At 33.7% G+C, this 22,056-nt stretch overlaps 2 long non-coding RNA genes across 4 annotated transcripts; both read right to left on the bottom strand.

The window, feature by feature from the left end:
* Positions 1–937: 937 nt before the first annotated feature.
* On the bottom strand, positions 938–20,431 carry LOC126488635 (uncharacterized). Of its 3 annotated transcripts, none has more exons than XR_007588771.1 (6): positions 19,848–20,431; positions 19,167–19,229; positions 8,906–8,994; positions 5,929–6,130; positions 4,546–4,710; positions 938–1,795 (listed from the first exon to the last, which is right to left on the bottom strand). It is a non-coding gene; the product is annotated as an uncharacterized lncRNA (long non-coding RNA). The 3 variants fall into 3 exon arrangements; XR_007588772.1 differs by lacking the exons at positions 19,167–19,229; positions 19,848–20,431 and adding exons at positions 9,382–9,486; positions 12,722–13,636; XR_007588770.1 differs by lacking the exons at positions 19,167–19,229; positions 19,848–20,431 and adding an exon at positions 12,722–13,636.
* On the bottom strand, positions 13,787–15,228 carry LOC126488636 (uncharacterized). Its single transcript, XR_007588773.1, has 3 exons — positions 15,126–15,228; positions 14,693–14,789; positions 13,787–13,832 (listed from the first exon to the last, which is right to left on the bottom strand). It is a non-coding gene; the product is annotated as an uncharacterized lncRNA (long non-coding RNA).
* Positions 20,432–22,056: the final 1,625 nt, after the last annotated feature.

Below are 22,056 nucleotides of genomic sequence, written 5' to 3'. Positions count from 1 at the left end.
CACCTCTACCCCCTGCCACCCTGCTCCCAAATTTTTGTCTGATTCCAATTTCCAGGTGTGTCTATATATGTTTTTCTTTGGGTTCACCTTATTACTTGGTTTCTCTAGGATCCTAAGCTATAGACTTTTCACCCTTTGTTTATGACTAGTATGCACTTATGAGTGAGTTCTAAGATGTAAAACGGGGATTCTGATTTTAATGTTTCTTCTAATTTCTCTCCAGACACTATTTCTAATCAGGAATAAATTTAAAATTCAAAATTAAATGCAATTACAAAAATTTAGTTCTCTGACGTCACTAGTTTCATTTTGGTGCTCGTAAATCACAGGAGATTAATGGCTGCCGTATTGAAAGCTAGAGAACTACTCTGGCACAGGACAAGGGAAAGTGCCTATAGAAGGAAATGGTTTAAAGATTCTACATTAGTGAAGGCCTTGATAATCTCAGGGAATGAGGGGAAGAAATTGTTAAACTAATGCTACTTGGGAGTAAAGAGCTCAAGTTAATGAAATCTACTTTTCTTCTGTCTTTTCCCTTAGTAGGAAGCAACAAAGAATAAGGATTAGCTAGAAATAACATATTATTATGGAAAATGAGCTGGCTTTTTGTCCTTTAATCCCAACACTTTGGAGGCTGAGGCAGGCAGATCTCTGTGAGTTCAAGGCCAGCCTGATCTACATAGAGATATTGAGGACAGGCAGAACTACGTAGAGAGACCCTACCTCAAGACAAACAAACAAACAAACAACAAATAACGATGTTTTGGTGTTCCTATGGACAAAATAGAGCAGGCTTAACTAAGACAAATATTATGTTATTAACACATTGTATATTTGGAATTATGCACTTGCACTAGCAGAGTAAGGTGACTTTATAAGAAGGAGAAGTCAGGAATTCATGACCAAATAAAATAATAATACAACATGACTAAGTATGTCAGGATATATGACCCATTGCAGTGAGACTTTATTTAATAGAAGACTATGTATCTACTTGAACCTGTCAAATAGAAATTAAATCTCCCTGTGATATTAAAGTACCAATGAGTATAGACAAAGTTACAAGAAACTATCATTGAATTAATGATGGGGTTACAAAGAGGTTCCTCCTTTTCTGGTGATAATTCAGATTGCTATTTCAGGGCATGTTGGCCAATTTACAGACTTGATAAGAGATGACAGTTGATTTAATGAAAAAGAATGTTCAAGGCAGAAAACTACTGCAATACAGCCTGTTGTCAACATTATGAAGTTACACTAAAAACTTCAATACAAAGTTTTCAAGTTCCCTCTAGTTCATTTGCCTAGTTAAAGACATAATTTAGTTAATTAGGACCATCTGTACCAATGGAGACGTAGATCTCACCCTTTGTCTAGGGCTGTTCTGTTCTGCCAAAGAAAATATTGGGGAAATCTTTTAGAGGGTTGAAGGGGAGGAGAGAGGCAGGGAAGGGAACAGAGAAAAATATAGAGCTCAGTAAAAATCAACAAAAATTCTTTCTGAATTCATATAAACCACAACTTTCTTAATCTTCAATAAGAACAAAATAGAGACAGAGATATTTCCCTACAAACATTGCCACTTCTTCATACTGTAGACTTATAATATGCATTGCTAAAGTTTTGTTTAGCCATTAGTGGAAGGGGAACAAGTTGTTCTTGTTGGTAATACCAACTTGATACATCTTCTAAGTAAGAGTCCTTTTCTAAATCTCATGCATCACTTCATGACACCTCAGTGTCATCTTCCTTAGGACAGCCTCCTCATTCTACTTAACTCATTGCAACTTCTTTTCTGGAAAAGAAAAGAAAAGAAAAGAAAAGAAAAGAAAAGAAAAGAAAAGAAAAGAAAACTAAGAAAAGCACCCCAAAACAATACCACCAACCATCTTTTTTGAGAATTCCCTTCTTTTTACACCAGATAGATGCGACTACACTTTCATTTCTTATTTACTTTAATTGTTCACTATTGTTTGGATATACTGGAATAGTATTGTCTAAAAGAGCAAGTTTTCTAGGATGCGCAATCTATGTTAATTAACTAGAGAGAAAAGATATGCATGATGATTTATTTTTCTGTATTGTTTGGCCTTTCTAAATTATATGCGTCTCCAAATCTGAGTCTGGGTCTTACAGGACAGAAAAGTCAGTGATGTCATTGTTACAGTCTGTCCTGAGTCAAGGGATATTAGATCTTCATTCTTCTCTGGAACTTTAATTCTTCTCTTACATATTTTATGTTTAATATCTATGGCTTTATTTGTTCTCACTATTGACCAGGTAAGCTGAAATCCCTGTGAAGAAACTATAGTTCTACATGTTGTCCAAGAGTTTCTGATGAACAATCACTATGTGACACATAAAAAAGGGTTCAGATGTGAATCCACATCTGTACATCAAGATAAAAAACAGGTGGGGCAAATAAATAGAAAGCTAAAGATAACATGATAAAGTGAGTGATGAGCTCTTTATTCACTTGATTTATAACTACCAAATATATACAAATAGAGGCCACATCGCATCGTCAGTGTGTATGTATGTATGAGTGTATATGTATATGTGTGTGTGTGTACCTGCAAGTGTGCAGGTGTGGTGCATGCATATATGCATATATATATTGCATATAATATAATCATATACTATATAATAGACATAATATATAGTCTGTATATATTATCTACTTGTATGTATATTGCATGTGTATACACATACACACATATATGTGAATACATATGTGGTACGTGCATATATGTATGTTTATATACATGTTGAGCATGCATACATGTGCCGCATATGTAATTATGCATGTTAAACACATATATACATGTGAGTAGATGACATATTTACATATAACATAGACATGAGTATATATACACACATATTTACAAATGTGGTGCATGTGTATACATATACATATATACATGTGAGTGTATGCTATATATACTACATATAGGTTATATATGCTATATATACTATATAGGTTATATACTCACAAGTATATGGACATTCACACACACACACATATATATACACACACCTGTACATGTGCAAATATGGTACATGTATGTTAGTAAATATGAATACACACAAAAGTTATCTATTTCCTATTTTGTCTATGTACTTTTTACTTATCTTCAATTTTAAAATAATTTTTAAATTAGTAAAGCATTGCATCTCAAAATTTTAGAGAATATCTCATATTTATATTTTAGTTATTTGACATTCAGTTTCTATTATTGCATAATTACAGAAAATAACATTAAAGAAAATTTTAAGGAAGCACCTGAGGAGAAAGATGTAGTTTTTCTTCTAAGCATGACATTTTAATTGATAGTTCTACTCTTAGATGCAGGGTATCCCAGAAAATTATACTTAAAAGTATAAAGTTATTTCTTCACTACCATAGATATTAACACATCCATCATTTATATATCCTTGTGGAAATATTATTCCTCTCATAAATAATATTTAACACCAGATACACCATAATGCTATTCAGTGTGCAAATGAAGCTTGCTAAGGAAAACTACAGCCTAATTAATTTCTAAGCCCAATCAAGAAATTAAGTTAGTTGAGAGCTGACAGTTTTAGAATATGAAAGACCTATATTTACATATTTCACTAATTAAACTTGTAATTATTCAATACTTTTCCTTCTTTAAGCACTTAATTTTACTGTTTAAGTCAATTTCCTCTGGAGTGGAGCAGTACATGATAACCAGCCATATTCCTCTAACAAAAACCATGGGGTTGTGAACTTTACTGGTAGGTTCTCTCAATCTGTTTTCATGTTAAAATAGGTTAATTTTATAGCTGACATAGAAAATGCTCCAATGAGTATGCATTTATATGTGCCCCTTAACACACTATTTGAAATTGGGTGTGGCATATTAACATGAAGCCATTAAAAAACCAGAGATTACAAAGGAGAATTTATGCAGCTTCATGTTACATTATTAAAAATAGTATAACCTTACCAATCACAGCGATATTTATGACATTGCTATTTGTCATAAAACAGTTATGTTAATTCATGTATACATAAGAATAAAACTATGTTTCATTGACTATAGTAGTTTGTAAGAAATCTGACAATTACAATTTTTCATAATTTTACATCTTTAACCTACAGGACAAAGTTGCTTAGAGATGTCAGCTATGAAATAATGCTAATTATTGGTAGGGGAATTGAGGTGTTTTTATTATTTATTAACACAATTACAAAAATATTTTAGTTTTATAGCTATTATTTTCATAGGGGATATTTATGTGTTTATAAATTATTTAATGACTGCATATCTATATTGTAGTTAATATGACTCTTTTACACTTCTACTCACAATTTGACCTGTATAATACTTGTATTTGTATGTCCTATTTCCCTTTCAAAGTTGGTTTAATAAGAACAGTGACCACAGTAGCTATTGAGACCTATGTTCTATCAACAGAGCTGGTAAATCTCACACACAGAGGCAATTGTCATGAGCAACATTACTAAGTTCTGTTGTCAAAAGAAAACAGAAGAAAGAAGTTTTTATTACTTACTGAATTTCTTTCATAGTGTTAGGCCCATTTGTGGGACAGTTGTAAGTGTATTTTAAATGGTCTTTTTGCCACAGACTTCATGACTTGCTTAATTTTTTTTCCATTAATTTGCTCAATTCTCAATTTCTTATTTGGGCCTCAAAAGAAACAGAACAATACAAGACGCTACAAAACACAAAAGGGTTTACATTGAATGTTGGATTATATTAACCAAAAATTTCTCTAATTACAATTTTTTTTTTGTTTTCAGGGATGTTAGTTTTTATGTCATTTAATTTATTTAATTGAGAAACAAAAGAAAAAAATAGAAGTACACAGTTGTTTAAGATGGTGCCTAAAACCTCTTACATTTTTAAAGGCTATTTATATATATTGCATTTTAAAGTGGAACTCTGCTTAAAGTTTTTAATTCAAGATAAAAAAAACCTTTTCTTATTAATGAGTATATTTACAGTCCTTAACTTATTATAAAAGAAGAGTAAAAAGGTTCAGTCTTATTGGGAGGTGAACACAGAAAAATTTGTTATATATTCCCAATACAGATAGCTATATCTTATTCTTTGGAATTTCCTAAATTGCTGTTTATTATAAATTAAAAAAGATCAAATTTTGTCCTACAACAAATAATAGAGAAATATTATCAAATTATACAAAGTAAGATTTGTCATAGATTAATTCATGTCTTTATATAGTATTGGTTTTGAATATTTGCAAAGCCCCATGCTTATATGATATTCATGTACAATTATAGACCTAAACCTGGTGGTGAAGAGTAAATCTCATTTACATGCAGAGTTTAAGACATCCTTTATTGGAAAAATTCTTTCTCCGTATAAAGAAAATACATCCTTCCTTGTTTCTCTAGCTCTAAATTTAGTTGTTTTCACATTTCTCCTCTACCTGCCTCCATCAACTTCCCCCTTCTCCTTAAAATTCTACCAACATTAGAGTTTAGTTGAATATATATATATATATATATATATATATATACACATATATATTTATTTATACACACACACATTTCATGTGAACTATCCTAAAACGATGTATGGATCTATGTAAACCAGTAGAATTTTTAAATGTTTTATTACATTATAAAAAATACCAATCAAAATTTCCACTTCCTCCCCTTCTCCCACTTCCCTACCGCTCTCCCCCTCCCCACACCCCTCCCATTTCAGTCACAAGAGAGGGCAAGGTATCCTGCCCTGTGGGAAGTTCAAGGCCCTTTTCCCTACATTCAGGCTTAGGAAGGTATGGATCCAAATAGAATAGGATCCCCAAAAGCCAGTAGAGACAAATCCCAGTGCCATTATCTTTAGCTTCTCAGTCTGCCCCAATTGTCAGTCACATTCAGAGGGTCCAGTTTGATCCCATGCTCACTCTTTCAGTCCCAGTCCAGCTGGATTTGGTGAACTCCCATTAGAACAGGCACACTGTCTCAGTGGGTGGCCAACCTCTCGTGGTCCTGACTTCCTTGCTCATATTCTCCCTTCTTTTGCTCTTCAACTGGACCTTGGGAGCTCAGTCCAGTGCTCCAATGTGGGTCTTTGTTTCTATTTCCATGCGTTGCTGGACGAAGGTTCTATGGTGATATTTAAGATAGTCATCAGTCTGACTATGGGACAAGGCCAGTTCAGGCACCCTCTCCTCCACTGCCCAGATTGCTAGCTGAGGTCATCCCCAAGGAGTCCTGGGAACCCCTCTAGAGCCAAGCCTCTTGCCAAACCCAAAATGGCTCCCTTAATTAACATATCTTCTTCCCTGCTCCCATATCTGTCCTTCCTCCATCTCAACCATCCCATTTCCCCAAGCTCTCCCCAACCCTCCTCTTCTCCCCTCTCTCCCCCTTCCCTTTCCCCCAGCCCACGTACATAATGTACAGAAAAAGAAAAATATAGTTTAAAAAGTTTAACTTCATTGACAAGAAAAATTTTGTTTAACTAATATATACCAACACAAAAAGGTACTTTATTATAGATAACATAGAGGTTTATGGCAGAATTAGGGAAGTAATCAACAATTCTGTGTTTTTATCAAAAGAAGGAACATAAGACTAAGAATGAATATTATAAAAGCACAGACAACTATGCTAAACTAATCAAGATACAAACTCAAAAAAATGCAGAGTATGAACTCATAAATTTTATGTCATGAGTGCAATAGGTGTCAAGACATACATATTATGTGGTGTGCTTGTGTGGATGTGTGTTCATTTTATGTGTTTGGGTACGTGTGTGTGTGTGTGTGTGTGTGTGTGTGTGTGTACACATGTCCATGTAGAGATGGGAAATTGGTTCTAGCTGGTTTTCTCCATCACTATTTAGGCAAGGGTATGGTTTCACAATTAAAAGATTTTTCCTAGTCTAGCTAATCAGCTTTCCCAGCTGATTCCTATGTCTACCGCTGGGGTGCTGGGGTAGTACTCAGAAGCAACACCTAGTTTGCTTTTACATGAGTCTAGAATTGAGACATGCTTGTGGGACAATCTCTTTATCCTTTGAACCAACTCCTCTGTCCTTAAGTATATTTTCAGTTTACTTGTCTGTGAATATTGGCATTGCTCAAACATCTCTCCTGTTTCTCTGATTATCCTAATTAGTATTAGCATCCCAGTGTCTTCCAAATGTCACAGAGTGAATGCAAGTTGATAAAAGTTAGTTTCACAGCTAATTCAGATCCTACTTCTCCTGCACAGCCTCAAAGCAAGTTTAAAAAAAAAAAGCAACAACAAAATAACCTCACATTCAAAATGAAATGTAAAGTGAAGAGAAAGGAAGAGACAGGTGCACAGAGTTGAATAGAGTTTGTCCGGCTCAGTCAGAATGTGTTTACTGAACTGTCACTGCATTGACAGTAGCAGAACCAGGTCCAGAAGATTTCCCTTCAATCAGCAGTCAGAAAAAAAGCCTTTGGATAGTGCACATCAAATCTTAAAGAAATAGTGGCCATCTGGGGATATGGTAGTGTTCAAATTTGCTTCATATGAGATTTCTAAGTTCTGTTTAAAATATTAATTCGAAGGGGGAAACGTGAAATGACACTAAAGAAATAATAAATATCCATATGAAATTGACAAAAATATTGTCAAGAAAGATACTAATTTACATTGCAGCTTTTAGCTGAAACAGAAGTGGGTTTTCTGGGGCTGGAGAGGTGACTCATGGTTAAGAACACTGGCTCCTCTTGCAGAGGACCTGGGTTCCCTTTTCAAAGTCCATGTCTGGGTGCTTTCAACCATTTGTAAAATTAGCATCAGTGGGTCTCATACCCACTTCTGGCCTCCAAGAATACACACACAAGTGGCATACACACACACACACACACACACACACACAGAGAGAGAGAGAGAAAGAGAGAGAGAGAAGGAGAGAGAGAGAAGGAGAGAGAGAGAGAGAGAGAGAGAGAGAGAGAGAGAAAAGAAACATACAAATGCATAAAACTAAACCTTAATACTTTCTGAATAGTTTTTTTCTAAATGAATATTTTCTAAATAAAATTTTAGTCTCCTTAAATCGAACATAAGTTTATAGAGATCGCCTTGGCCCTTTTATTTATGTAAGTACAGATGAATCTATATAGCAACACAGGAAATTAAAAAGAAAAATATTACCAATGTACTTATGGAAAGTTACAGGGATGTCCATGTTTTTAGCTTTTAAAAAACTTGGTCTAAAAAAGGAAATATTATCTTAGAACACAGATGCAAGAGAGAGTGGAAATTTCAGAGGACAGCTTTGTGATATTCTTCAGGACTTTGTGCAAGGTTTGTACAGGACACCTTCAAAACAGTGATCCATCAGAAGGGATCCTGGGCAGCAGACTGCAGAGCTAAGTTTTCATGTTTCTTATGCCACTGTTCATACAAGCAAGCTAATAAAATCCGCCAAGTCCACCAAGAGATAAATAAAGAAGAAATTGCTCCATATGTGCAGAATGGGGCTTCCTTTAGCCATAGTTAAAAGTGAAATCATGGCAGTCACAAGAAATTGAAGGAACATGGAGAATATTATGCTTTCCGTCATGTGAGGGAGTAGATTTTAGACACTAACATATTCACAAATGATAGCGACATGGAAACAGAAATGAAACTACTTGACCAAGAAAAATGAATAAAAGAAGGGTGAAAGAGATGAGAGGATAATGTGGGTAAATATGAGCAAAGTGATGGCTATCTAGGATTGTCAATTTCAGGGAAGAAGCGGCTGAAAAGAGAGTCCCGGGGTGAGATTGCATATATCATTTGACCTGCTGGAATGTTTGCGTGAGATTGACTTGACTGCCGTAAGTGATAAGAGAAGACCTTGCCTGAGAGAAGGTGGGTGTATGCCCTAGACTGTAGACGAGCACAGTAGCTTACATACGCATGCATCTTGTTCTCTCGGTTCCTGGCTGTGGATGTGAGGTGACACTTGAAGTCCTTGTCACCATGGTTTCCCAGAACATAGCCTGAAATTGAGAGTGCAAAAAACCCTTTCTCACCCAAGTTGATTTTTGTCAAAACATTTTATCAGCGCAGTGAAAATGAAATAAACGAAATGAAAATGTCACAATGAAATTTGTGTTTTTCATAAGGTATATTGATTGTGATATATAGAAAATCACAAGCAGAAGACAATTAGGCAGAGAAAGAAATATTGTTACAAAAAGAAACTGTTTCAAATATGGATATGCCACTTAATAAAAAATCAAATAATAAATGTACCACAACAAATAAATTTTTTCTCAATATATTGGTGATGTGAACTGTAGACAATCAATTCCATCATTTACTTGACAACAGTGCAAACCAAGCAGAAAAATAAACAGCCTGAACACACTGATTTTTGACCATACCTTCACCATGTGTGGAAACTGATTGCATTGGTGTGTTTAAAGAGGTTCTGATTAGTTAGAAGTTGCCCACTACTCAATACTGACATAGAGACAACGCTTGGAAGCCTAAAGAAAAGAAAAAGAAAAACCCACATGGAACAGAGTTCTCAAAGGGAGCACACTGTTATTAACACAGTTCAAAACTAAATTTAAGACAATAACGAATAGATAATATTATCCTGTAGTTACTTGGAAGAAGGTTAGAATCCAGAATCTTCATCTAAAGTACTTAGTTGCAAAACTAAAATATTAATGACGACAAAAATAGCACATAACCACCTAATAGTATTATTAAAACTAACAGAGCCATGGGGTCTTAGAGTATTTCACAAAGAGAATAAAAATCCACAGAGTAAGAGATCCAGAATTTTAATAGAAATAGAAGCCTAAAAAAATAAATAAATAAATGGGATTAAGAGCAAATCCAACTCCTGATTGAAAAAAAAATCTGTCAAAATATTTTAAAGAAATACTAAACACTCAGAACATAAATAGGATATATTTTTAAAAATTTATTTACTGACACGTTTTAGTGAAACCAGAGACTGCCAAGAAACTTCGAAAACCACAAGAGGGAAAGCTAACGGAACTTCACCAAGATCAAATATTAGCTTCTCTCTAGAAAGAGTAAAGAGACTGCAGAATGTACTGGAATGGAATGTCCACAGAGAAAAACAGTCAGTAACAAAGTCTGTATCAAGAAAATTATTATCTAAAATGGAGATAAGATAATGACTTTTTTAGATAGATGACGCTTAAGACAATTTGCTTATATCAAATGTGTCTAAAAATGATATTGATGGGAGAACACTAAGATAAAAAGATCCACACTAGATGGTGAGGGAAATTGAAAAGACAAATGAATGACACAGCACACAGGTGATCTCACGATAAATTGAAAAAGACGGCGCAAATGTGGAATTTTTTTATCTTTTTTTTCTATTCACTATCAGATAATATTTATAAGTGACAATAAAGCATATTTAGTTTAGAGTAGGTGTTTTATAAAAGTTTAATTATGCATAAAATAATATAATGAAGAAAATAGATGATAATGAAAAAGTTTCCTGGCCAACAGACTTATCTTAAAGGAACATTTAAGTGACACAGATACATGTATAATATTTTACTTAATTAACAAAGGCTGAAAATGTTGCATGGAAAACATATGCTAATGAAATATCACGGAAGTGAGAAGGGACTAAATGGTTCTAAAAGGGTAGTATTTGATAGATGCAAACCAACGGCAAAAAGACACAAACCAAGCTACCTTAGTCATTGTAAAGATAGTGGTTTAAGAATTTCACCAACTGACAGATTATTATATATAAAATAACACAAAAATCAAAAATGCCCAAATTACAACATGTCCATTCTTTAGCGAGAATAAAGTATTTCTCCACTAAAGCCAAATTCTTAAGAGAGTAATTTTCATTAGTATCAAATATTTACATTGTATTAAATAAGAAGTCAAGGACAATGGCACTGAGTTTTGATCCTACTCCATGTACTGGCTTTGCGGGAACTTAGTCTGCTTGGATCCTCGCCTTCCTTGACCTGGATGGAGGGGGAAGGACCTTGGACTTCCCACAGGGCAGGGAAGCCTTGGGAGGGGGGAAGGAAATGGGAGAAGGTGAAGATTTGTAATAATAATACTAATAATTTTGTCAAATAAAAATGAAGAATCTTGTTCACATTTGACATGAAGACTGCAGAAGTCTTATTCATAATGAAACATTAGCAATTATTGCATCCAATAAAGAGAGATTGTTTACATATAACTCTAATAGATTCTCAAAATTTATAATCTTAATTTGACCAAATTTTGATCAGTTGCTACTGCTATTAATTCAAGAGGAAATATTTTGTTATCTGTCCCTGGTGAGGAAGATGGAATGTTACCCTGTCTTCTTTCCCATGTTCCCTACTCAGTGACTTCCCAGCAGATGTATACTATTGATAGTTTTTCAGACAGACAAAGAGAAAATAAATCATCTTTATCATGGTTTCTGTACTTTGTATCTAGTGTCTTTAAATGTATTTTGTACTTTCTTAATAAAGCAAAGAGCACCACCCCCTTGCATTTATAGTCAGTAAGTCATTTCAGGAAGGTATTATGCTATGTAACCTGATGAAAATTAAATCCTATTCCCATGATAACCAAGAAGAAAAAAGCACATTTTTGGCCTCTAAAACTTCCCAGTGCCCAAGAGCACAGACTAAAATGTTAGCATACAACTTCCTTTCCTTCTGAAGACTCCCTTTATCAGTAACCACTAATTTTGAAAATATTATTTCCCTCTGGAAATTCATCTTCCTTGTGCATCATTGTTGTGATGATGTATGTCTAAAACTTTCAGGATATTGCTTTATTCCAGGAAATTCTCAAGAGAAGAGGTATCATTTCATCAAATAAATTTTGTAATTTTGAAAACAGATACATTTTGCCAATCTATTGAGTGTTTCTGCGTATGATTGCTTTGCACCTGTGTGAAATGATCATTAAGGCAGCATGCATTCTGAGAGAATTACAGAGTATGCTTCCCTTCTAATTATGTTACCTTCATTTATTTATTTACAAAACTCGCTTAGAACATTGTCCTTGTAACAAGGAGCACAGGTCATGAATTTCTGTATCTTCCCAGTGACATGTAAGCCAACAGTTAAAAGGAGAGTTTGCTATCTCATTTATCAGGAATATTCTTATTCTCTATGAGACAGCTGAAAAATGTAAAGCCACGTTAGTATACCAATTATCACAAATAAAACAGCACACATTAGCACATCACGTGTGATCTTAAAAATTCCACAAAAATTTAACACATGTATATACACATGAAAATTGTATGAATGGAATTACAAGAATGATACTTTGTGACATTTACAATATATGGTTTAATCTTCTTTACATTAAGCAACAATCTCCTACAGTTTAAAAAGAAAAAAATAAAGGATGAAAGTAAACTACTATTAATTTTTGTAATTATGTATTTTTATGTCTCAGTCATCCTGAGAGTTCAACAGAATTTTTGTGATGACACTTACTAAAAGTAACAAATTAGTCTAAGAGTAACAAAAAGTTAGTATCTTAACTGTTGGGATGTACAGTAACCCTAGAACAGACAGGGTATTTTGTAGTCCATATGCATCAAGATATCAACCTCGTTCATTGATCCTTAGATGTAATTTTTCATCAACACTGTTCCACATGGATTGATAAGCATCTATCTCAATATTTCAGCTAATAAAAACAGATTGATTTGAAAAAGAATGGTGGCTCAGACATGGAAGGTTTACTTACTATTATTCATTTATTTATTTGTTGTACTTTTGAGAGTCTCTCATCATTCAGTGTCTTCTTTACATTGGGAAAATTTTCTTCGAAGTCGTATATGGCAGACTTTAAATGCAGGAGGGTACAGGACTCTGGGGAATGTAGATTACAGACTACTAGGTTGAAGAGACCAGATGTCACACCACAGCACCTGTATTAAGGCCTCTAGTTGTGTCACTCTTGAGAATTTGTTGCTGTTCATGCTTCTCAATAGTTTTCAGTGTGTGTGTTTGTGTGTGTGTGTGTGTGTGTGTGTGTGTGTGTGTTACTCAGAATCACCTTCTACTCTGCATTTTCTTTTTTCTGGATTGTTTGACCCCTCCTACACATTTAGTGTGTAGAATGTATGGAATCTTTGGTTTTACATTTATATAGCAGTATTTATCTGTCATCTCTGTAAGTCTCAGTTTGTTCTGTATTTTAAGAGATTACATCTCCAAGATAATTCCTCATGGATTACATATAAGGGCCACTGGCAATATCTATGTCATTTTCTGGCACACAACTGTCTTAAACTGTGTGAGACACTAGCAATATACAAGAGTAGAAAAAAAAAATCAAGGTTTCAATTCCAGTGATTTTTTTTAATAGTAGAAATACCATATGAAGAATCATGTTCTTCCTCAGAAAAACTGCTCTTGAAGGTCACTGGATCTATAGTGCCAAACTTACCCTCTGATGATAAAAGCATTCTGTCAGTATTTTTCTTATGAACTTAAATAAAGTGTTTTTCAAAAGACTATTTTATTAAATACCTGATGCTATTATAATTCTATTATCTTTGATGAACCTTTGAAACATTTGATGCCCACTTATAAAATAAGCTGAAAAAATGAAAGAGCTGATTGTGTAGAATATGACTCTCTTTTGAATACAGAGGAAACAAAAGTGGAATATTTATATTAAGGAATAAACAACAAAATATTTTCTATTTCCATGAAATGTGAAGCTGTTGGAATATCATATACTAGAAAACCCCCACTATTTGTCTCATATTTTCATCAGAAAAGGATATTTCACTTGAATGAAAGGAGTTGAAACAAATATGAGATGGGGTGAGGAAGAGTCGGGGTCCAGTCTCAACGGGTTCATACATTCCAGAGTAGGGACATGTGTATTGGATAAATCATGTAGGAAAAACAGAGATACAAAATAAATACAGAGACATAGGGGAAGAACAGGAGGGTGATCCATTGAATATTGAATACTGAATAAACCCACATCTATTTTCCATATGATTATATACCCCAATCCAAAAGGGGGGAACAAAGCAAAAGACAACTTTAACACAACACAAAGGACAACCAGGACAATACTTGCTTCAGTTCAAGTCATCAAGCCTCTATTTCCTGCGTTAAGCATTCCGATGTTTTGGGTAGGATATGCAGTGAATAAAACTTAGATCAAGTATTTTGGAGACAGCCACTCCCTGAGTCAAACCTCCTAGTTTTAAATGAAGGAGCAGGAATAGGAATGAAATCTCTAAACTTTGGTCAAGGTACAAAAGATCCACCTCTTTGGGCCATCTTAATCAAAATACCAAGTAACCACACCAAAGGTCAAGATATCTTTCTTGTAGCCCCACCTTAAGTCAGATCTGTTGTCAATAACTTTGAAGAGCAAGAGTAGGCTCAAACTCTCTGACATTTAGTAAAGGTGGAGCAGACCCACATCTGTGGGCCCCCAAAGATAAGTTGAAAATTAAGGGATGTTCTTGTGTTTGTGTATAAACCTCTCTGCTGATGGTAACCAGCATATTAGTAGGAACTGGTAAATAGACTACATTGTATTCATTTTCTGTTCCATTTTTGAAGCTAAATGCTAAGTCATACACTATCCCAATAGAAAACATACTCACTTGTAAAAAATCCTCCCACTCTCTTTGTTGTTAGCCACAAATCCCACTGATATTTAAACGAGGCTTGCAAAGTTTGTTACCAGAATATCCAGTTGGTGGTGTGTTGGACAGAATGGATTGTTGGTTGTATACTTCTCCTAAATGCTCATCCAGTAGGGGAACATTAGATGAAGTCTTCTATGGAAGAAGTTTACAATGAAAAACATAGGTGAACACTGAATGGTTATTGGAGCATGTATTTAATTACTTAATTTGACTGAGGAGTGTGGCTGTATCAGCCTGCCACTGCAGAAGATTTTTTTATCATATAGAACAATAGAACTATAAATATGGTCTACAAACTAATGTTAATCACTGAGGTACTTATCCTTGGCTTAGCTTGGAATAGGATCAGTAAATAAATATTTGGAAACATGGTAATTATTACTCAAGCCTCTGTCTCTTTAAAATGTGTTAACTGGCTTGACGGATTAAAAAAGGATGCTCATAAATGCATTGCTGAAGATGCTGTACCTAAAACATCCCCGTTCCTTGGCAAATCCACAGTAAGATCAGTTTCAACTTCTTTTCTCTGCTGTGGACACTGGAGCTGATCCAAGGCTTGTGTACGTTCCCGTTTTACTGCAGAGGGATCAAGAATGTCTGATGTGCAGCCAACACAAATTACTGCAGTGAACTTTAGCTAGCTCATTTATTTCTTTGAATTTCATTTTTCTGGGAATATAGTTTATGAAGCAAATAAGACTATCTCTCTAATGTGGAAAAGTTTCTGAGAACCAAAATGAGGATCTTTTCATGCACAAAAGACAGACAAAGTGTTGATACATAAGGTGGCCAAATGTAGTGAAAGTTCCGTGAATCATAGAGGCTTAAATGTTCTGACTCAAAATGTCTTTTTTATTTTTTTTTGATTTTTATTGACCTCTACAATCTCTGCTCCCCTTTCTCTATTTTTAATCTTAAGTTTTTTTTTAAAAAAAAAAAGCCTAGCATAATTTTTTAAAAATATTGTGACTTAATTCTAGGACCTCAGATAGTCTATAAAGTATTTTAAAGTTTTATTTTTTCTAAACTAACTATAGACAGCCTTACATCAGAAAGTTAGTATGCTTTACTGCAATAAATCATTCAGTGGTCAATATACGTGAATTTTGCCCATTGCTTCTACCCATAGTATGAAATTTTCTTTGGGAAAAACATAATATTTCACTAAGCATTGTGAATTTAGGGTGGAATTCTTGGGGGAAATGAGTGTATTAAAATGTTGCTGTAGAATAATGCTACCAAAAAAGATACAAACCAAAGAAAATAATGTTAAGATCCAAAGCCAACCATGGCATAAAACAAATTATGAAAGCTTCAAGGTCTGGTTAAGAAAATTCAATGACCAATAAGAGATCTGTGTCTACAGAGTGTGTATGTACTATCTGTGGCATTCACAGACTTAGACTAAAATTTTGTATTGTTTATTAATTGCATCGTATTTGTGTACTTCAAATGTGTTAGCTATTCATTAGAGATAGTAATAACCTTATTTTTAAAATGTGACCATAGAATATAAGTAAGTTGCCATATATGGAACCTTTAAAATTACTAATCTCTTTTTATATGAAAGTGAGACAAGAAACAGCATATAGACATACAGAATATGTATTTGACTTTTATGCAAAAGGTACAAATTATAAATTGCCAAGAGTCGAAAGAGCTAGCAAATGATAAGTTAAGATTTGTAACACATTTCTCTACACTGGATTCCATTTTCATCACGTATTTTTGGATCAGGACAAAACTCATAGTGGAATAAATGCATTGTGTGTTCCAATGTCCACGAGTTTTCATAATTGCTGTGAATCACCTAATGAGGCAAAATGTTTCTCCTATTTTCTCAAGAATCACTCAAATTTGCAGCGGCAAGGAGGCCTTTACATGCCTGACACACAGGATTTGCTTGCAGAGCTGTGTACTGGCAAAATGTTGTTTCATGCAGTAGATTAATTTTCCAGATGTTCAAAACAGTATTAGGCATTATGTTATATACCAGAGCTACAACACAATAACAAGCCTCCTCTAAAGTGATACTCCAGAAGCAATATAGAGTGTCCATAATAAAGATGCAGTACAACAAATGTCATGAGATTTTTGAGTAGGTGTCACCGTAGCACAAAATAGTTGAACAGTTAAGAAAGAATGATCAATTCCTGAACTACAACTTAAAATGTGAGTATCAATACACAAAGCTGAAAGTAAAGTCTTTCATTACTTGCAGGATTCAAAGTATAATTAAATTAAAGATGAAGTTATGGAGACTAGAAATAGTATGTTTTGTTATAAGCACAATGGACTGATTTTATATCACTTTATATAAGTTTATAAACTTTCTTCATATTGTTAGATAATTTGTTTAATCAGAGTACTCAAAGTACTGCAAGGTAATCTATCAAATTATCATTTGGAACATTTAGAGTGCATTGCAATTTCCTTCTTTCAAAAGATCTTTTCCGTTTTAAGTTCTAAAAAGTTACTGGGGACTAGTGAAACACTTCTATGGATAAAGAACTTGTTATGGCAAGAATGAGAACCAGAGGACCGATTAACCCTAGTAAGGTAGTATGACATGACATCCTATTTGTAATTCCAATATTCAAGTGGAAGACACTGGGTATCCAGTGCACAATCTGGCTAGTTGAACTTAAACTCAACGCTTCACAGGCATGTTCACACACATGCCCAAGCATCCCATCCATAAACAGGCAAGAGTCTATACACATGTGAACAGACATACACAGATCCATTTGCACACAACACAGTAAAATACACAGAAATAAACTAAAAATAAAAAGTAAAATCCCATTATATAATGGTTATAAAAGATCAATGAAATTGGGGTTCTGTTTTCTGTTTCTTCTCTATATAAAGCTAGGTGTTCTTCTTCTTCATATATAAATCATAGTTGATATTTTCTTCATATACTTTTTAATTAAAACTTTATACTTTTACTATATATATAATGCATAAGTACACTTATTTTTTAAATCTGCATACTTTTAAAGAAAAAATAAACTTCAGGTTAAATTATTTTCTATGAAATTCATCTGAAACCTAATCTAGGTGGTGAAAATGATGTATTAGTATATGAATGTGATTTTTATTAATACTCATTTGAGTGTAATAAACACTTGTACATTTATCTATGAGATTCTCCTATATCTCACTATACCTATTGCAACTATTAATCACTGGCCTAAGTCTACACAGGGTATTTGAACTGAGGTCACTAATTTACCTAATTCTCAACTGTAGTTTAAACAATGCACTTTCTACCCTTAAAAAAGAAAGGCAAATTACTCTCTCCTAACTATTCATAACAATTGGAGACAAAACTGAGAAAAATATTAAGGAATCTTTATCCATTTCAGAATATGCATGATCTTTATTTGATGGAATAAATTGATTAAAATGTTAGCTTAAATAAAATGCCTTTCTTCTATTCTGGATACAGTCTCTTTAAAGCTAGAAGCTGTATTTCACTCGACTTATCCGTAATTGATGTGCTGTAAGAGACCATTCTTAGATACCTACTCTGTCAGTTGAGGGCCATTTATTTGTTAAGTAATTACACTCCTCACTCTGATGTAATTTGTTTTCTCTGGGCTCGATGACACCTACACTAAATGAGATTGTGCTTTCTCATTCTGAAGGAGATAGTTGAATAATTGAGATTACCTTTCTATGTCATTATAGGTAAATTAGACAAATTAATGATCAAAATTTATTTAGGGTACACAACAAAATTAACACAAATAGGAAAATAGAATACTAGAATTCAGAACTTAAGATGCTGGTAAGCACCCTTAGAAGGAAACAACATAGAATTATTATGTTAGCTCTTTATGTTACACAGAATAAAATTTAGGCAAGGTAGAATTTACAAGCTTCCTAATTTTTAATTGCAAAATAAATCAAATGTTTCTTGATAATGAATGTAAGATATTAAATGCTGTAGGGATTATATTTGGTTAATTTCTTGTAACTAAATTATATCTTAAAATATATTTAAATGTAAAATATCTTGTAATTACTTGTGCACTTTTTGTTTTAGTACCGTGATCTTCATGCTAATCATTATTTTGATTTATTGAAGAAGTGCTTCAATCCTGTGTTCCCAATATAAAAATTTAGGAATTTCAGAATTTTGTGCTCCATGTTATTATGAAATCCTAAATAATCTTAGCTTCTGTTTCTAAAATATTGCTGAATAAAGCTGGAACACTATTACCATAGAGACTCATAACAAGTAGTAGCTAAAACAAGCATGACCAGATAAACCCCTTTTAGTTTATTGGATACTTAACTGTTCATTGATGAGTTTAGCAAGCCATCTTGATTTGAAAGAATCATATATGATCATTTTGGACAGAAAGTACCAGGAATATTTAAGAAAATGAAAATCTTTAATTAATTTGAGTAGACAAAGTGGCTCAGTTTACTCTCTTTGTCTTGGCGCACACATTGCACTGTGTAGTGAGAAATGTGCAGTTGACAGAGCAGCATTACCTCTGTCTCATCATTCTTTGACGTGTTCTCAGTTCTCCTTCAAACTTTCTTTAGGCCTGCAATCTAATCAACACAATAGGTCCACCGTTAGTTCTAATTAACCAATGATGAGGGAGAGGAAACTCAGAAAACACCCAAAACTTTGTCAACATTTAAGGCTAAAACAAGTAAGGATGTTTTAAATATTGGAACATTAATAGTTTTGATAAGTGTTTTGTTTATAGTAGAATTTAACATTAGATGCCTTTGAGTTTGATTAGTAGTAGTATTTTGCTAACAATATATAGTAAGAAAGTAACATTTCCATAAACCCAGCTTTTCTGATAGAGTCATCTTGGTAGAGAGCTTCTCACTCCCAAATAATAAAAACAGCAGACATAAAGCTCTTGCTGCCTGTTTACATATTGCGTGCTTATAAGTAGAGTAAAACATTGGATGCACTAACAAAATTCATCATAGTACTTAAAAATAGCCACGACCTTTTAAAAAATTGTAAGCATGATTATTTCACCACATACCAATACTATACTGATTTTCCCATATTCATGGTTCCTTCATATTAATAAGATTTTGTTTTTAATGCTAACTATATTCAATATATTTTCTTTTTCTCATGTTACTCACAATTCTGAGTCATAACTCTCTGAGATATAAGAATAAGTAGCTGGTATGGTAACTCACATCTGTAATCACACTGAATCAGGAGGATGCACAAAGTGATTTCTAGACCAGCTTAGGCTACAGAGAAATCCCTGTTAAAAAAAAAACAGAATGGCTATTTAGTCATAAATTATAATATTTGCTTGCTTATTTCATATATTATCATGACTATCATATCAGATGATAGAAGGAACTGTACATTGATAAGGTTTTATTATATTTTCATTTTGTGGCATAATAACTATAAGAAATTTCAAACATCTAGGTAATTATTTAATGTAGTCTCAAAATTAAAGCTATGCAATTGGATGGATAGCCCTTAGGGTGGGTAACAGATGTTTCTCTGGAAAAAAATAAATCATGCCAAAAAGTGAAACATACAGAAAATCAGGACGTATTCCCAATGTCAAAAGTTGTACTAGATGCTTTATTTGCTCAGTTATAAATGTAGTCATATAAAGATCTGTTTTGCATACATTTGTGAGGATTCTACTAATGAGAAATTGGTATATTATGCATCTTGCTTTCCATGTAATTATTTATGTGTTTTGATTTAAGTGTTAGTCTTGATCATACAGTCAGCCTGAAAAAATACCTTTTACTGACTCTCAGTATGACCACAATGAAAGATAGGGGATTTTTTGCAACAGTCACAGTAAAATATGTCATATTTTAGGACTTCTTATTCATATTACATGACAAGGAATCTCAAGAATGAAAGCAAGATATAAGTCAAAACCTCTGCAATATATTATTATTATTATTATTATTATTATTATTATTATTATTATTATACAAACCACTACTGGATAATTCTGGTCCAGGCTAAAATGGACTAACTTGTAGATGAGTAGAGTAGCAAATTTCTCTTTTTTTTTTTTTTTAAATAAATCAAAACCAAAAATGAGTGTTTAATGGCATTGGAAAGCCAAGACAACCAGGATGTGAGGAAACAGGAAACCATAAAAAGGGAAGCTCATTAAAAAGAGTTAAACAGCTGTGTGCTTCCCACCTTGGACCAATTGGTAACACTGGTGTTGTGCTGGGCAAGCAGCCAAGTTTTTCTGCAAAAGCAGCTAAACTGCAGAGGAGCTAGTCAGGGAAAGATTGAAGACCCCAGGATCCGCAGTACATCAGGGCCTGAAAGCTCAAACACAGGGAACCATAATGTGCCGAGCCTAAGACCATGCCCTTATTTGTAGATTTTTGAAAAGGTCAAGTCAAAATACACTTTGGAAAGGGGATGTAGCTCAAGAAGTATAGCGCTTCCCTAACACACAAAAGTCCTGATTTGATGCCCAGTACCATATAAAACCAGATGTGCTAGTACATACCTGCAACTTCTGCTCTCTGAAGGTAGTATCAGAAGTTCAAGGACATTTGCTATTACACGCTGAGTTTAAAGCCAGTCTGGTCTACAAAGATCTTTGTCTCAATAAAAGCAGGAACTAAAGAAGAAGCTAGAGAAATCACATGCATTCCCAAACACTTATACTCAGGAAACACAGGTCTTCTACAAATTCAAAACCATGAATCTAAAAGTCACGGTTCTAAATTCAACATTAAAAAAGTAAACCAGGAAAATATCTCAGCTGCCAAATATCTTAAAAGAATTCAAGCAGTTTATTAGTTATTTGCCTTTTGAAAGTTAAAGTTGCCATAAGATTTCATTAAATGCCAATTTCAGGAAATGTTGAGAAAATAACTGAGGATATTTTCTTAGGAAAAAAGCTTAGAACTTTTCAGAGTGTGTAATTGGCATGGCTACTCACAAACCTGCTCAGCAGTTACTCCTGAAGACTGCCATATCCATTTCTTATAACCTAGTGACTTTGGTCCTAGATGTAAAACATACTCAACAAAGAATGTGTTTGTGTGTGTGTGTGTGTGTGTGTGTGTGTGTGTGTGAGAGAGAGAGAGAGAGAGAGAGAGAGAGAGAGAGAGAGAGAGAGAGAGACGGCGGGGGAAATAGAAGATAGATAGATAGATAGATAGATAGATAGATAGATAGATAGATAGATAGATAGATAGATGTGAGGGGGGGAATAGAAGATAGATAGATAGAGATAATAGGTGATGGAAAGAAAAAGATGAGAGAGACAATGTGTATGTATGTATATGATAAAATTTATAACAATTTAATAGCACAATACTTAAGAAAGTCAAAAGATATAAAGAATTTATCAGAAGAATACTTTGGCATTTATTTGTAGATCTCAAATGTAATTGA

The sequence above is a fragment of the Alexandromys fortis genome, unplaced genomic scaffold (genome assembly GCF_014885135.2).
Source record: "Alexandromys fortis isolate MF-2015 unplaced genomic scaffold, M_Fortis_MF-2015_v1.1 scaffold_215, whole genome shotgun sequence".
Classification (NCBI taxonomy): Eukaryota; Metazoa; Chordata; class Mammalia; order Rodentia; family Cricetidae; genus Alexandromys; species Alexandromys fortis.
The sequence above is the reverse complement of the archived record's forward strand: the minus strand, read 5'-3'. Positions and strand labels throughout refer to the sequence as shown.